Genomic DNA, 17,057 nt, shown 5'->3' with positions numbered 1-17,057 from the left:
ACTTCATCTATTAAAGGCATGTTGTTTGTATCTATAAGAAATGTTGCAGGTCGTCTAGCTTACAGGTGTTGGTAAGTTGATAGGTCCATGTTCCACGTGGGGTTGAACAATGGGTAATTATTTGGATTCATTTTATCTCTTTGTGATCTGGTCACCGACATGAATGACTTCTATGACAACCAGGAAATGAAAGACCTTGGACAAGTTATAGTGCACCTAAAAGTACTGAGCTAGACTCTAAAACTCTATTGGGGATTAGGACAAGGAGGTTGATTAGGATGAGGAAGTTGTTGTTGTTGCAGTCTAATTTTTTCAAGTCTTTGTTGAGTGATTTCTTTTTCAGTTTCTCTCTAGATTCGGATTGCTTTTCTTATTTCCCTGTTTATTAAAAATTTGACTCCTTCGTACTGGAGGACACTAGTTCTTAACTTCCATGCAAGGTTATCTAGACTATCAATGATTTCTATGTGATCATCATTGGGACCAATATTGGGTTGCTCAAATGGGAATAAACCATCACTAAATAAGACCATGGAAACACATGCTATGGAGACTCTCTAAAGATGATGCAAATACAACTAAAAGAGATTTACTCTATTGACCAAGTGGTTGACACTACTCAACAATATTAAGAGTTGATGATGACCCAATTGAAAGTTTTGGAAAGAGATTCACAATTCTAGACTAATGAGCAAGGGAACCAAGTTGAGATTGATTTAAATAGGGGGAGGGGTCTCTCGAACTTAATATTTTTGAGAAAGTTTTTGACCTGGCATAGATCAAGACTATCAAGGACTAAGTGAAGATGATGAACTTGGGTTTGATGCAAAATGAGGACTAAGAAAAGATTTATGCATATACTTTGAGGACTTAGGCAAAAACCAAATGAGGATTAAGGATGAGAACATGCAAGATGAAGACTAAGGATAAACTATGCAACCTATGAGACTTAGGATGAGCTAAGCAATCTATGAGACCTAGGATCACAAAGAGTAAAATGTTTTTTCCATTTTTCGAATTTGTGAATTGATTAGTTTGTTGAGGGGAGATTGTTGTGGTGACAAATTTTTTGACTCTTGAAAACACTTATTTGTGAAAAAGTATGGCTAATTTATTTTGGTCTGACAGACTCAGAATCAGAGTTATGCAAGGGAGGGCCTGAATTAGCCCATATCAAGACTGACTCTATACCTATCCAGAACATACGATATGTAGACAATCACAGTAGACAAAGCCTAGGCTGGAAAGAGGAATCCATTCAATGGGGCCCTTACAAAATACCAAAACAAGATGGACAGCGAGAGAGTCTAGCAGAATTGGCTCCACTCCACAGTACACACTTCTCGGGCATGGCAGTCTCTGTTACCCCAGAGATCTGAAGATCTTATAACTGAGGGATTTTTAGTCACTTTACATGAAGGGTATCTATGGGGTACGATGTGCACTCCTGGAACCATTGAACATGGGATTTTGGGATACTACTTTGGCTCCTATTGTAATTTAAAGGGATCTAGATCCAATGAAATATTCTCAAAGCAAGCCACTTAAGGCTTTATTTAAGCTTATCGGTGCAGGAAGGCCCCCACATACATCTAATTTAGTCAACACTTCAGCCACTTGACTAGTATATTTATATAGTGACTTGAAAAAACCACTCAAGAGTATGTTGGGAGAGATGATATCTCCACCATATTTCAATTTGAGATATCACTGTGAGGTGATGAAATCCCCATCTATAATACCCCTCCACTACTTAAAATAGAAAGATAGGTGTTGTTATCACTTTTCCCAATCTCCCAAGACCCCAAAGGTGGGTGGAAAGGTAATTTAGGCATTGGTGGGTCCACCCAAGACAAAGAATAAGCACTCTAGAGTTATTTTATTTTAAGATTATAGTATGCGAGCTATACTAAACATAAAATGGTCACATGTCTATTTTAAATCCAAAATCGAAATGTGAGATCTGCATGTTCATGTTTGTTTTAAATCCAAATCCAAAGATGATTTTGCGTTGTTCAATTTTAAGTCTAGTCATTCAAGAGTTTGTTTCATGTTCTTTTTAAGCACCAAAGAAAAATATTGAACCATACATGTCCATTTTAAACCCAAATTCAAAGATTAACTAAAATCTAGGAATCCTACAAACACACATTAGTAATTTGATAAAAACAAACTTTGACCAATCTTGCACCTCTCTGTTCTTCCTTGCCACACGCTGCAACATAACATTAGTAGAACCAAAAACCCCAATAATAGAGAGAAATTACAGAAACAAAAGCTTCTAAATTTATGCTTTGATTATGCAACAATATCAAATTGCATGCATCATAGAATATTAACAAATGCAAATTTCTATAACTATGAATGTGAATTGTTGCTTGAATGAATGCACAAACCTACCAAGATGAATGCAAAATGAAATTCCATACAAAAATTTCAACATAGGATTTGGAAATATGCAAAAATAGAGGATTAATCTAAGATTAACATTAACCATTACTTCTACCTCATTTATAAAACTATATTTCATCAGGTATTTTTGCACAAGGTTATGGTATCTAGATAAAGCAATTCTGTCTTTGAGTTTTTGGATTCTTCTTTCTACCTTTAATATTTGTTGATGGGCTGTTTGTTGTCGCCTTTCACCCACCTTCCCTCTTGCACCTGAAATCTTAAATCTTACTTTTCCTATCATTCGATGCATTTTAAACAACATAACAAAGATGATATTTCCAGATTTAAAAAAAAATTAATTATGAGTTAGATCGATAGGGAGGTCACGAAAAGGAGCGACAAAACAAAATGAATATAAGATGGTGCTAGATGAATGTGATTTAAGATTAAAAATGGTTGTGATTTTTTGTTTGTACGATTGTGCATTAACATGTGTAGGAATGTGAATTTCTATGTACACCAATGTGATTTCTTGTAGGGACAAATGCACAATGAATCGTATTGTCCATACAAAATCTATAAATATATACAAAAATAAAAGGAAATTCATGCAAAAAAAATTATTTGTTATTTTCTCACGTTGCGTTCACCATTGTTTTCATGCTTAAAATCATTGGGGAAAAACCAAAGCTAATTAGGATAAAAGGAAAATCATGAATTCCTTAACTAATCATGCAATCCTAAACATAAATCAAGGAAATAGATGCAAATTGAATAATTAAACTAATGAAAAACTCCCTATTTGCATCATGGCTTCCATTGTCCTTCTCCAATATTGTGTTGTGTGTAGCTCTCAGATATTGCACTGGGATTTCTATAAAGATTAGACACAATAATTTCAAAGATCATGATTGATTGAAATTGAGAAATGAGGTTGCTTAAATTATAGAATTTTGGAGAGAAAGGGATGAGAAATAGAACTTGTAGACACATCAATCTGTCCACAAATTAAATGAATATTGAATATTTATTTAATACACTATTATTCCTCTATTAAATAAATTTATATTTAATTAATTCGCTATTAGCCTCTTCTTCTATCCTAGTTAAATAAATTTGATAAATTTATTTAATTACTAACTATAGTCCCATCTATTAAATAAATTAAAAAAATTATTTGATTCCCCTTTCTTGTTATATAAATAAATTAAATATTTATTTAAAAAACCTCATCAAACCCCTATTTAAATAAATCATTATTAATTTAAAAAAACCATCCACTTGCATTCTCCTACAAATGCAAGTTGCACTCCCTATTTAAATTAAATAAAACATTTAATTAAAAGGCCTATTTATCCTCACGCACTTGCCAAAACCACTTTCTCACTAACCTCCTAGATTCTTCTAACCTCCTTTTAGATTCTTCAAAGCCCTTCTAAACTACCCTAATCCCTCTTCTAATCATTTGCACAATCCTAAACCAAACTTAACCCCCAAACCATCATCTCAACCATTTAAGATGCTTACAGAGTCATAAATGCTTTCCTTCTTCAACACACTAACCCACATGGGTCTTGACCCTTTAGTCAAGGCTTAACCATGGGTAAACTTTGCACAAGAGTTTACCCATTGGATAATAACCTTACCCTTAGATAATATATTTATCCAATAACCCAACCCACATAAGGTTACCCTCATGTCTTCTCATACATTAAATGCTCCTTCCTTCTCCTCTCAAGACATCTCATGCTGACACCTGTCATCATGGGATTGGGTTGAAAATCATCACATCATGAAGCATGCAATCTTGACCATTCAATCTTCTATTTTTCCTATAAATAGAACCCTTCTCCTCAAGCAAGAAAGGAAGCATTAGAGAATTGTTACTATACTGAAATTAGCATAGATGCCTACTTTTCTCATAGAATTATTCTTTGCATTTGTATAAGTATTTATTCTTCATTTTTAACCATCTTGAATCTCCATTTGGCATCCATGGTTAGTGATAAGAACTAAGAGGTACATGTGAGGCCTCACCTCGACTCAGTCTGACATTCAGTGGATTTTATATTTAGACTATTATAGATACTTTATTTTGATGCATTTTGAGACTTAGAACTTATATGATTTCAGGATTTGGATAACATTGCTATGATTTGATGATTTACTTACATGCTTTATGAGATAGAACACTACATGAGTGTTAGATAGGATGATATTGCAATGATAGATGTCGTTATTGAATTTGCAGGACTTTACTATGAATATAGAACTATGATGTATGGTTTAGTTTATGTGAATTGGGATGAAATTGCTTATGTGAAATTGCTTGATAAAAGATGTATTTAATCTGTGCAAATGAAAATTGTATGCAAGTGATGATGTGTATTGTTATTCCTTTGAATTATATTATATGTGGATATTTGAAAGTACTAATGTGTAAATTGAGATGCACAGGAAATTTACCATGTGACCATGGAAAATTACGGAGAACCAAACCTAGACTTATGTATGTTCGTAAGCAAGGGGTTGTCTATTTGGAGAGAAAACACCCCGTTTGGGTTGTATTTTATTCGTAACAGTATATGCTGCATGAGTGTTAAGTGTTATTTAAATTTAATGTGTAAAACCCACAAGAGACGATTTCATGTTTTAATTTGTAAAAGTGTTTTAATTGCGTCACTTGACACATGTGTGGATTTAAATTTAAATGTTTTATTTTTGTCTCTTGGGGGGAAAGTGTTTAACTATAGTTTTTCTTAAATAATATAATGTGTTGTCATAAATGCTTTGGGAATATAATCTTTGGAGTGGTCAACATATGTTTGACCCGAAAATAAACTTCAAAGGGGTTTAAAATGGGTTAAATAAACACCTAGGGGTAGTTTAATAGGGTTTCCTAAAGCCCATAAGGTATACCTAGGGGTTGGGTAATTTTAGGCAAGTTTCTACTTTTTAGTGACCTTTTTGATGCTTTAAAAATTGGCTTTTTTGAGTTGTGCGCAAATTGAAAATTAGAAGTTTAAATCTAATTGAGATTTTTCCTATTCGAAGGAGAGTCTTTTGCATTCTGCTTTACTTTCCTTTTTGGTTTTAGAAACATGTGAGAACTCAGAGAACGAGCTTCTTAAGCAAGAATTTGTGAAAATTGAGGGTAATCACCTAGTCTCCATTTTTGGAGACAAGAGAATTTTTGAAAAGAAAAGAATAGTTTGGAATAAAAAAAAATTGACTAAGGGTAGAAGAAAGAAGATCCGTGGATTGGGCAGCTCTTCCTCAAATATTATACTACCATTGGGCAGATTAAGGTTGGTTTGATTATTCTTAAAAATGTCTATTTTCCTTGTATGTGTTTGAGAGTATGATTGGTGGAAGAAGTCTGTGTTTTGAATGTCTTGTTTTAGAATTTCATTTGGAATTTTTGCATTATGCTTTGTTGTGTTTTGGGAGTTTTCTTAAGACCTCTTACTCTTGGGAGAGAGGAGGATCTTGTGGGTGGTAGCAGTGACAACCCTCGAGTGAGAGAATCTCATTTGAGAGCCATCACCAGGGATCTTTGTGTGACCCTTGCTGCATGGCCTGTTTGTGCAATGGGGGTCATAAGGAGGGATATAAGGCTAGAATGCCTTTGGGGGGCATAAGGAATAAGGGGTTGAGATTGTTGATATATTTATTGTGCCATGAGGTGGCTACTTGTTTATCCATACTTGCAGTTCTCCTCAGGGTATTGGTCCACTACCACCCTTAAAAAGGTCATCACCAAAGTGTGGTGCTATGAAGCCAAGTTGGGAGTGTGTCTGAATCTCTCTGTGTGTATTTTTGTCTTCTATGTGTTTGCATGTTTGTTACCCATCTAGGGCTTGGTTCTCCGAGCTCGGGGGTGGCTACCAGTTAGCCTAGGCTGGGAGGTGAGCACTCCATGGTCATATTTGTGATTTATTATGCAGGAAAGTCAAGAGAAAGGAATAGGACAAGAGAAAGGTTGCAGAAGATTAATGATGAAGAAATTTAAATTTATTTGCAATTATTAGTTTTGTTAAAAGAAATACGCCCTCATTTGTTGAAATGAGAGGCAAGTTGTAAATTTGAAATATAGACATGAGAGTTGGGATTGTTGTAAAAAAAATGAAACATCCTGTAAATTTTGCAGAATATCTTAGAGTTGTAAAAAGCTTGTTTTATTTCTACTTCTGATTTTAAAAAAAAAAGAAAGAAAGCTACTTTTGGTTTGCATGCAATAATCATTTTAATATGAAGATCAGTTTTATTTGATTTAGTATTTCCTCTTTTCTGTGAAATTTCTTACTTTGTACTTGTAGAAAAATATGAGTAGTATGTTTTGTTAACAATTTAATGAATGTATGCATGTGGTATTAAAGATGTATAATGCAGATTATTTTTCCTAAAGTAAGATCTAAGATGTATGAACCCTAGAAAATATTAGTTGCAAGAAATGAGATTTTACAATTAATTTTAGGAATAAAATCCTAAGCATTCCTCTCTTCTAATCTCTTAACTTGAGTTTATTAAACTTTAGATTTTTTTTTAAGTTGCTATTAAGTTATTGACTTCTATGGTTATTTTATTGCAAGATATAAATCTATAACTATTACTTTGTTGTTATCTTATTATATTTATTCACCATAGACTCCAGCAATATCATATTTTTGCTTTTGATAATATCCAGAAAAAGAAAAAAAAATCAGAGTGTTAAATATATAGAAATTCCATCTAAATCCTATTTTCGTAAAACAAATGGACAACAAAAAAAAATACATTATTCATCTCTGTGAATGAAAATATAAATAAACTTCTTTCACTGTTTTTTTTAATATAGATAATAACAAATATGTATATATATATAAATATACATATATATATATATATTTATATATATAATATATATTTATATTTTTTAAAAAAATTTATAACAAAAAAAAAATTTGCGCAGAGGGTTTCGGCCGGGGCCGAGTGCACTGTGCAATGCACAGTGGCCGGCGGCCGAGCGCACTGTGCATGGCACAGTGGCCGGCGGCCGAGCACACTTTGCATGGCAGAGTGGCTGATGGGCCGAGCTCACTGTGCACTGCACAGTGGCCGGCGGCCATGCACACTATGTTATACATAGTGGCTAGCGGCCAAGCCCACTGTGCTTTGCACAGTGGAGATTTCAGCGGCACCGACCTCCACCATTCCACCTCCTCCCTGCATTCGCCATCTCCTGCGTTCACTCGACCCGTCCGCCGCCATGGCCGCCCTGCGGGGTAATGTTGTTAGAAAAAAAATAATAAACTTTAAAAAAAAAGAGAAACCCTAGCTCGGTTAGAGCTAGGGTAGAGGGAAAGTAAATAAGATTAAGTTTATTTTAAAAAAAAAAAAATGACAAAGAAGTAATTTTATAGTGTAATTTTAAATTAGGTTTTTCATGATAATTATTTATTAGTAGTGGGATATTATATTTAAAATGAGTTAGGGTTTCAAATTAGTTATACGGGGAATTTTTAATTTCATTTAATTATTCTAGAACTAACTAATTGTGGAGCCTTAGATTAAATAGAAGGGGAAAATTAATTCCTTGATAACTAAAATTGATTTTTGGAAAGGTAATTTTCCTCATCGAATAATGTCATTTAGAAAATTAATTTGACACTTTAATCCATTAATTTAATTAATGATTTAAAATGAAATTTAGAGAATTTGGCTTTATGGGAGATCAATTTTTATCTTCGTCTACCCATTTAAAATGAGTTAATAAATTATAATAACGACTTTATTTGATGAGAAAATAAATTAAAACATTTAGTTTCTGCAAATGAATTTTAATTAAGTTTGATACTTTATTAGTATCAGAGTTAGTTCGATTTTCGTTCGGACAACATGTTATCACATGTCATGAAAGTAAACTTGGTTAATTAACTAGTCGTTTTTAAAAAAAAAAAAAAAATCATTCCGTTTTTGCCCTAAATTTTGGGCATGACATTTTGGTATCAGAGCAAGGTTTCCACACTAGGAACCTTACTCCACTTACGTTTCGCCTTAGATTATTTAAATTATTTTGTTAAATTGATTTTATTAGACTTTTTAATTTAGTTGAATTAATATTATTCTAAAAGAAATTAATTAATTATTTGGCCTTATTTTTCCTCTTAGGATGCCTCCGACGACGCGACAAGCTCGCAAGTGCGGATGGGGTCCTAGATGTGTGCGCATAGCACGCGAAGAGGTAGAGAGGGAGGCATCGATTCTAGAGGAGAACCTAGGAGCACCTCCCGAACAGCCAAATGAACCTAACCGAGACCTCTTAGCAGCCATTCAGAATCTTATTGGCATAGTTCAGGAAAGGATCTCAGCAGAGAACCCTCAGGTTAGGAGTCATGACTCTGGGAGCCATAGATCTGTTGATAGAGAATGAAGCAAGAGCCCAGCTCTGATTCCTGTAGAGAGCCAGGGTGGAAATGAGTCAGAGTCTGTGCATTTGCCAGGACCACCTCCAGCGGTGGAACCAGTTTATTTTGAGAGAGCTCATCGAGATCCCGGGGATCTCATCAGGGATGTCATGCACCTCCAACCACCATCCTTCGGAGGTTCTATAGATGGAGTAGAGGCTGAGGCATGGCTTCTGAGTCTTGAGAGGTGCTTTGTGTTGCATTCTTATGAGAGCAACTTGAAAGCACGTGTCGCAGTTCATCTTCTGAGAGGGACAACCTCCACTTGGTGGAGACAGGAAGAGTACAAATGCGGATTAGTTCCTAATGCTCTCACTTGGGAGATATTCATAGAGAGGTTTCATGAGAGGTACCTATCAGAACACTTCAGGCAGTTTCGTATAGATGAATTTCATGATCTCCAACAAAAAGGTTTGTCAGTAACCCAGTATGAGAGTAAATTCTTTGAGTTGTTGCCTTATGTAGATTATCTAAAGGATGAGAAACTTCTTGTAAACCGCTTCATCAGGGGATTAAATGCCGGTATAGCCAGGCTTGTTAGGATGTCCGCTCCAGAGAGTCTTCGGGTTGCTGTAGAGAAGGCACTGATTGCCGAGGAAATTCAGGTCAGACCACAGGACAATAGGGATCGGTTTCAGAACCAAAATCCCGCACCTCAGACTTATGGATTCCAGAAACCACATTGGAAAGGAAACAACTGAAATTCTCAGGGGTTCTCCAAACCCCCTCCTCCACAATAGACACCACAGAACCAGAGGCAGAAGCCTCCACAGTATCAGCAGGGCTCCAAGCCCAAACAGTGGCAGACTCGGGGACAGAAACGTGATCAGAGAGCACAGAGGCAGTACACACAGCCGGCGGGGACTCAGCAGTCCTCTAGGGGTGGGTACAGTGGATCCAGTAGGAGAAGAGGTCAGGCATTCTCTAGGCCTTAGGGTGCCCAGTTTCAGGCACGGGGTGCTTGCTTTACGTGTGGAGCCATGGGGCATATGGCGAGGGATTGCCCTCAGGGACAGGTAGCAGGGAGTTAACGGATGACCGCTTCAGAGCCGACAGTTGGTGACATGGGCAGGTCCCATAGAGTATTCGCAGCGGTTGACAACCGCCAGGCTGAGCATCAGGCCACGGTTATCGAATCTACAGGTATAATCAAAGGTAACAATGTATCTATTTTGTTTGATTTAGGAGCTACTGACTCCTTTATATCTCCATTGGTTGTGGAGCGTTGTGGGCTAGTGGCAACTAGACAGGGTGTCAGTTGGGAAGTGGAATTAGCTTCAGGGGCTAGAGTGTCAGTGGAATCAGAGGTTAGGGCATGTCAGCTGTAGATTGGCAAGACCACCACTTTAGTAGACCTTAGAGTGACTCCACTTGGATCTTACAGGATCGCACTTGGCATGGATTGGCTTTATGCCCATAGAGCCAAGATGGATTGCCACCTGAAAAAGATCGAGTGTGAGGATGATCACGGTTTGCCCATAGTTATCATCAGGATTCAGAGGCCCGTGTCTCTTTGCATGATCTCCGCAATGCAACTTTAGCGGAGCATGCGGAAGGGATGTCAGCTTTTTGCTATCACTATCAGTGACAGAGGAGAAGAGGAAGAAAAAGAAACATCGCTCGATGACCATCCTATCCTTAAGGGATATTCAGATGTATTTCCTTCAGAATTACCAGGAATGCCTCCCCGTAGAGAGATTGATTTTCATATAGACCTAGTACCAGGAGCCGAGCCAGTTTCTAGAGCACCTTATAGGATGACCACAAATGAGCTAAATGAACTTAAAATACAGCTTGAGGAACTCCTTGAGAAGGGTCATATTCGTCCTAGCGTATCCCCTTGGGGTGCACCAGTCATCTTCGTTAAGAAGAAGGATGGATCTCTCCATTTGTGTATGGATTATCGATAGCTAAATAAAGTAACCATCAAGAACCGATATCCTTTGCCCAGAATTGATGATTTATTCGACTAGCTTCAGGGTGCTAAAGTCTTTTCCAAAATCGATCTGAAGTCAGGATACCATTAGTTGAGAATAGTGGAAAGTGATATCCACAAGACCACATTCCGCACTAGATATGGTCACCATGAGTTTACCGTAGTCCCCTTTGGACTTATGAATGCACCAGTAGTTTTTATCAGCCTCATGAATGGGGTGTTCCGTACCTTTCTAGACTGTTTTGTTATTGTGTTCCTCAATGATATACTGATATATTCTCAGAATGAGAAGGAGCATGAGGAGTACCTGAAGCAGGTTTTGCAGTGTTTGCGGAATAACCAGTTGTTTGGCAGCCTATCGAAGTGTGCTTTCTTTCGGTCTGAGGTCAAGTACCTTGGGCACGTTATTTTCGATGATGGGATCTCAGTTGACCCATCCAAGATTAGGGCTATTATGGATTGGCCAGCGCCTACCAGTGTGACAGAGGTCAGGAGTTTCATGGGCTTAGCAGGGTATTACCGACGTTTTGTCGAGGGTTTCTCCAGAGTCGCACACCCTATTACTTCTCTTCAGCGTAAAGGGAAGAAATTTGAGTGGACAAAGAAGTGCGAGAAAGCCTTTCAGGAACTCAAGAAGGCACTTACTAGCGCTCCTATCCTTGTTGTACTAGATCCTACAGCTGACTTCATGGTTTGTACAGATGCTTCACTAGAGGATTTAGGGGCAGTTCTTATGCAGGATGGTAGGGCCATAGCTTTTGAGTCCAGGAAACTTAAGACTCATGAACTTAACTATCCCACTCACGACCTTGAGCTCGTAGTAGTAGTGCATGCACTTGTGAGGTGGAGACACTTCCTTTTAGGACATCACTTTGAGTTGCATTTAGATCATCAGAGTCTTCAGTACATCTTCACTCAGCCGAACCTTAATGCACGTCAGAGGAGATGGATGGAGTTCTTGTGCGAATATGATTTTGATGTTCACTACATCAAAGGTAAGGAAAATGTAGTTGCAGATGCCTTGAGTAGGAGATGTCACGAGGTTTACACCATATCCATGGGCACGGATTTGAGAGACCATATACTATAGCACTTGCCAGAGGATGAATGGTATGCAGAGATTGGTTAGGTAATTCGATCTCAGGTTACTCTAGAAGGGAAATATGTGGATTATTCTTTGGAGTTCGATGGACTGTTATGCCACAGAGGGCGCATTTATGTACCTTTCTCCGGAGGGTTGCGAGAGTTCATTGTCATGGAGGCTCATAGAGCTCCTTATGTAGCGCATCCCAGGGTTAAGAAGTTGCATACTGACTTGAGGCAGTTGTATCATTGGCTGGGAATGTGGCAGCTCATTGTTGAGATAGTAGCTCGATGCCTCGAGTGTCAAAGAGTAAAGGCGGAGCACTGCCATCCCGGTGGGTTGCTCTAGTCTCATGCTATACCAGAGTGGAAGTGGGATACTATATCCATGGATTTCATCATTGGTCTTCCTATGTCTTCTCATCGCCATGATGCTATCTTGGTGACAGTTGACAAGTTGACCAAAGTAGCTCACTTTTCACCAATCCGTACTACATTTACAGCTCCAGCAGTAGCACAGGTGTTCTTGCAAGACATTGTTAGACTTCATGGCGTTCCCCAAAAGATTATATCTGACAGGGATTCTCTTTTCACTTCTTCCTTTTGGAAGTCATTACAGGCAGCTATGGGCACTAAGCTCAATTTTAGTATAGCCTATCACCCGGAGATAGATGGTCAGACAGAGAGGGTCAATTAGGTGTTAGAGGATATGCTTCGCATGTACGTCATGGATCATCAGACCCGGTGGGAGGAGTATCTTCCCTTAGTGGATTTTGCCTATAACAATGGGCATCACACTTCTTTGGGGATGCCACCCTATCAGGCATTATACAGCAGGCCTTGCAGGACACCCTTGAGTTGGGATCGCATAGAGGATAGAGTTGCTATTGGTCCTGAGATAGTTCGGGATATGGAACAGCAGGTGGATTTGATTAGGCAGCGTCTCAGAGAGGCTCAGGATAGATAGAAGAAATATGCTAATGCAAAGAGGATAGATCATAGCTACTTGGTTGGAGACAGAGTTTTCTTAAGAGTGCGACCGCATAAGAGTCCAATCCGTTACGGAAAGGGTTCTAAGCTCACACCTCGCTTTGTAGGACCTTTTGAGATTTTTGAGAGGATAGGCCCAGTTGCCTACCATTTAGCATTGCCACCTATCCTGTCACGCATCCACGATGTGTTTCATGTATCAGTTTTGAGAAAATATATCTATGATGAGTCTCACATTTTAGATTGGGATGCCTTGCAGGTGGAGTCGGATGGGCAGCTAGCTTTGGAGCCCATTCGTATTTTGGCACGCCGAACGTTGTCCCTTCAAGGTCGAGAGCTGGACTAGGTTAGGGTCCAGTGGGATTGTTATGATGAGGTTACGGCTTCATGGGAGGACGCAACACGTATGAGATCAAAGTACCCCCACCTCTTTGATGACCTCCAGGAGGAAGTTCATGCCTAGAGGGGGAAGATGTGAGGCCTCACCTCGACTCAGTCTGACATTCAGTGGATTTTATATTTAGACCATTATAGATACTTTATTTTGATGCATTTTGAGACTTAAAACTTATATGATTTTAGGATTTGGATTACATTGCTATGATTTGATGATTTACTTACATGCTTTATGAGATAGAACACTACATGATTGTGTTGGAATAATGATATATTTGTCATTAGTGAATACACTTAGTGAAAACACTTATTCGATTTTGAATGGTTACCGAGCTCATCACTCAGTCTACAGCCTATACTGAGCATTCAGTAAAGCTCACCGATTAAACAGTTCAAACCGAGCAGTAAGACTGTCACCGAGCATATGAGACAAATAGCAGTTACCGAGAAGTCAGTTCTCACCGAGTCACCAGTGGTTACCGAGTGACACTATATCTACCGAGTCACCACAGCTATCGAGTTCCAAGCTACACTTCGGGACTAGTATGGACCGAGCTTCTACTCTTACCGAGAGCATGACGATGCCAAGTACTGTAGTGGACGCCGTGTATCAGAAGATCATCGAGCCAGCTTGAGGAACCGAGTATCTACCGACTCAGTAATATTTTGTTCACCTATGTAAGGCCGACTTAAGAATGAGTTTATGTTATTAATTTGTATGAGGCCGACTTTATGAAATGTAAATGTAATTATGGACGGTATATATATGTGATGTATTATACCATCTGTAGTAAGTATGAAAAATGTAAGATGTATGGATATGCGAAATTAGAAAGAGCAGAGCAGAAACTGCATTAAGGCAGCAGACCAGAACATTTTCGCAGATTCAGTAAAGGAGCAGAATCGACATATCTATCTCAGAAGGAGATCAATACTCAAAGGATCTTATCAGCAATAAAGTTGTAAGTCAAGATCTACTGTTTCATCCTAACAGTTGAATCAGTTTGTAAATCCTTTTACCGGGTAGACTTAACAGTCTTTTGTAAATCTCTTAATCGAGTGCATACTTCATTGTATGTTTGTAAATCCTTTAACAAGGTGGACCTAGCAGTCCAAATTTGCTTCTAACAGGGCAGATCATCAGAAGTGATCATTGTAAGCCTTAACCGGCCAACTTTTACTGCAGTACCAAAGTTTTGTGGGTACCATCCCCACCCCAGTTTTACTTTCTATTTGGAAGGTTTCTGGGTCACCAAATCTTTGTGTTATGTGTTGTGAATGATTATATTTTCATGCATGCAGTAGATTAAATGAATGAATGGTTTAATATATGCAAGTGCAGAAATGAATTAAAAGATTTAAGTGTTACTGATTCACCCCTCCCCTCTCAGTAACTTGGTTAGTCCTGAATATTTTCAACAGATTGTTAGATAGGATGATATTGCAATGATAGATGTCATTATTGAATTTGCAGGACTTTACTATGAATATAGAACTATGATGTATGGTTTAGTTTATGTGAATTGGGATGAAATTGCTTATGTGAAATTGCTTGATAAAAGATGTATTTAATCTGTGCAGATGAAAATTGTATGCAAGTGATGATGTGTATTGTTATTCCTTTGAATTATATTATATGTGGATATTTGAAAGTACTAATGTGTAAATTGAGATGCACAGGAAATTTACCATGTGACCATGGAAAATTATGGAGAACCAAACCTAGACTTATGTATGTTCGTAAGCCAGGGGTTGTCTATTTGGAGAGACAACACCCCGTTTGTGTTGTATTTTATTCGTAACAATATATGCTGCATGAGTGTTAAGTGTTATTTAAATTTAATGTGTAAAACCCACAAGAGACGATTTCATGTTTTAATTTGTAAAAGTGTTTTAATTGTGTCACTTGACACATGTGTGGATTTAAATTTAAATGTTTTATTTTTATCTCTTGGGGGGAAAGTGTTTAACTATAGTTTTTCTTAAATAATATAATGTGTTGTCATAAATGCTTTGGGAATATAATCTTTGGAGTGGTCAACATATGTTTGACCCGAAAATAAACTTCAGAGGGGTTTAAAATGGGTTAAATGAACACCTAGGGGTAGTTTAATAGGGTTTCCTAAAGCCCATAAGGTATACCTAGGGGTTAGGGGTAATTTTAGGCAACTTTCTACTTTTTAGTGACCTTTTTGACGCTTTAAAAATTGGCTTTTTTGAGTTGTGCGAAAATTGAAAATTAGAAGTTTAAATCTAATTGAGATTTTTCCTATTCGAAGGAGAGTCTTTTTGCATTCTGCTTTACTTTCCTTTTTGGTTTTAGAAACTTGTGAGAACTCAGAGAATGAGCTTCTTAAGCAAGAATTTGTGAAAATTGAGGGTAATCACCAACTCTCCATTTTTGGAGACAAGAGAATTTTTGAAAAGAAAAGAATAGTTTGGAATAAAAAAAAATTGACTAAGGGTAGAAGAAAGAAGATCCATGGATTGGGCAACTCTTCCTCAAATATTATACTACCATTGGGTAGATTAAGGTTGGTTTGATTATTCTTAAAAATGTCTATTTTCCTTGTATGTGTTTGAGAGTATGATTGGTGTAAGAAGTCTATGTTTTGAATGTCTTGTTTCAGAATTTCATTTGGAATTTTTGCATTATGCTTTGTTGTGTTTTGGGAGTTTTCTCAAGACCTCTTACTCTTGGGAGAGAGGAGGATCTTGTGGGTGGTAGCAGTGACAACCCTCGAGTGAGAGACTCTCGTTTGAGAGCGATCACAAGGGATCTTTGTGTGACCCTTGCTGCATGGCCTGTTTGTGCAATGGGGGTCATAAGGAGGGATCTATGGCTAGAATGCCTTTGGGGGGCATAAGGAATAAGGGGTTGAGATTGTTGATATATTTATTGTGCCATGAGGTGGCTACTTGTTTATCCATAATTGCAGTTCTCCTCAGGGTATTGGTCCACTATCACCCTTAAAAAGGTCATCACCAAAGTGTGGTGCTGTGAAGCCAAGTTGGGAGTGTGTCTGAATCTCTGTGTGTGTATTTTTGTCTTCTATGTGTTTGCATGTTTGTTACCCATCTAGGGCTTGGTTCTCTGAGCTTAGGGGTGGCTACGAGTTAGCCTAGGCTGGGAGGTGAGCACTCCATGGTCATATTTGTGATTTATTATGCAGGAAAGTCAAGAGAAAGAAATAGGACAAGAGAAAGGTTGCACAAGATTAATGTTGAAGAAATTTAAATTTATTTGCAGTTATTAGTTTTGTTAAAAGAAATACGCCCTCATTTGTTGAAATGAGAGGCAAGTTGTAAATTTGAAATATAGACATGAGAGTTGGGATTGTTGTAAAAAAAAAGAAACATCCTGTAAATTTTGCAGAATATCTTAGAGTTGTGAAAAGCTTGTTTTATTTCTACTTCTGATTTAAAAAAAAAAAAAAGAAAGCTACTTTTGGTTTGCATGCAATAATCATTTTAATATGAAGATCAATTTTATTTGATTTAGTATTTCCTCTTTTCTGTGAAATTTCTTACTTTTTACTTGTAGAAAAATATGAGTAGTATGTTTTGTTAACAATTTAATGAATGTATGCATGTGGTATTAAAGATGTATAATGCAGATTATTTTTCCTAAAGTAAGATCTAAGATGTATGAACCCTAGAAAATATTAGTTGCAAGAAATGAGATTTTACAATTAATTTTAGGAATAAAATCCTAAGCATTCCTCTCTTCTAATCCCTTAACTTGAGTTTATTAAACTTTAGATTTTTTTTTAAGTTGCTATTAAGTTATTGACTTCTATGGTTATTTTATT

Source organism: Cryptomeria japonica, chromosome 9, assembly GCF_030272615.1.
Source record: "Cryptomeria japonica chromosome 9, Sugi_1.0, whole genome shotgun sequence".
Taxonomy (NCBI): domain Eukaryota; kingdom Viridiplantae; phylum Streptophyta; class Pinopsida; order Cupressales; family Cupressaceae; genus Cryptomeria; species Cryptomeria japonica.
Note: the sequence above shows the minus strand (reverse complement) of the source record.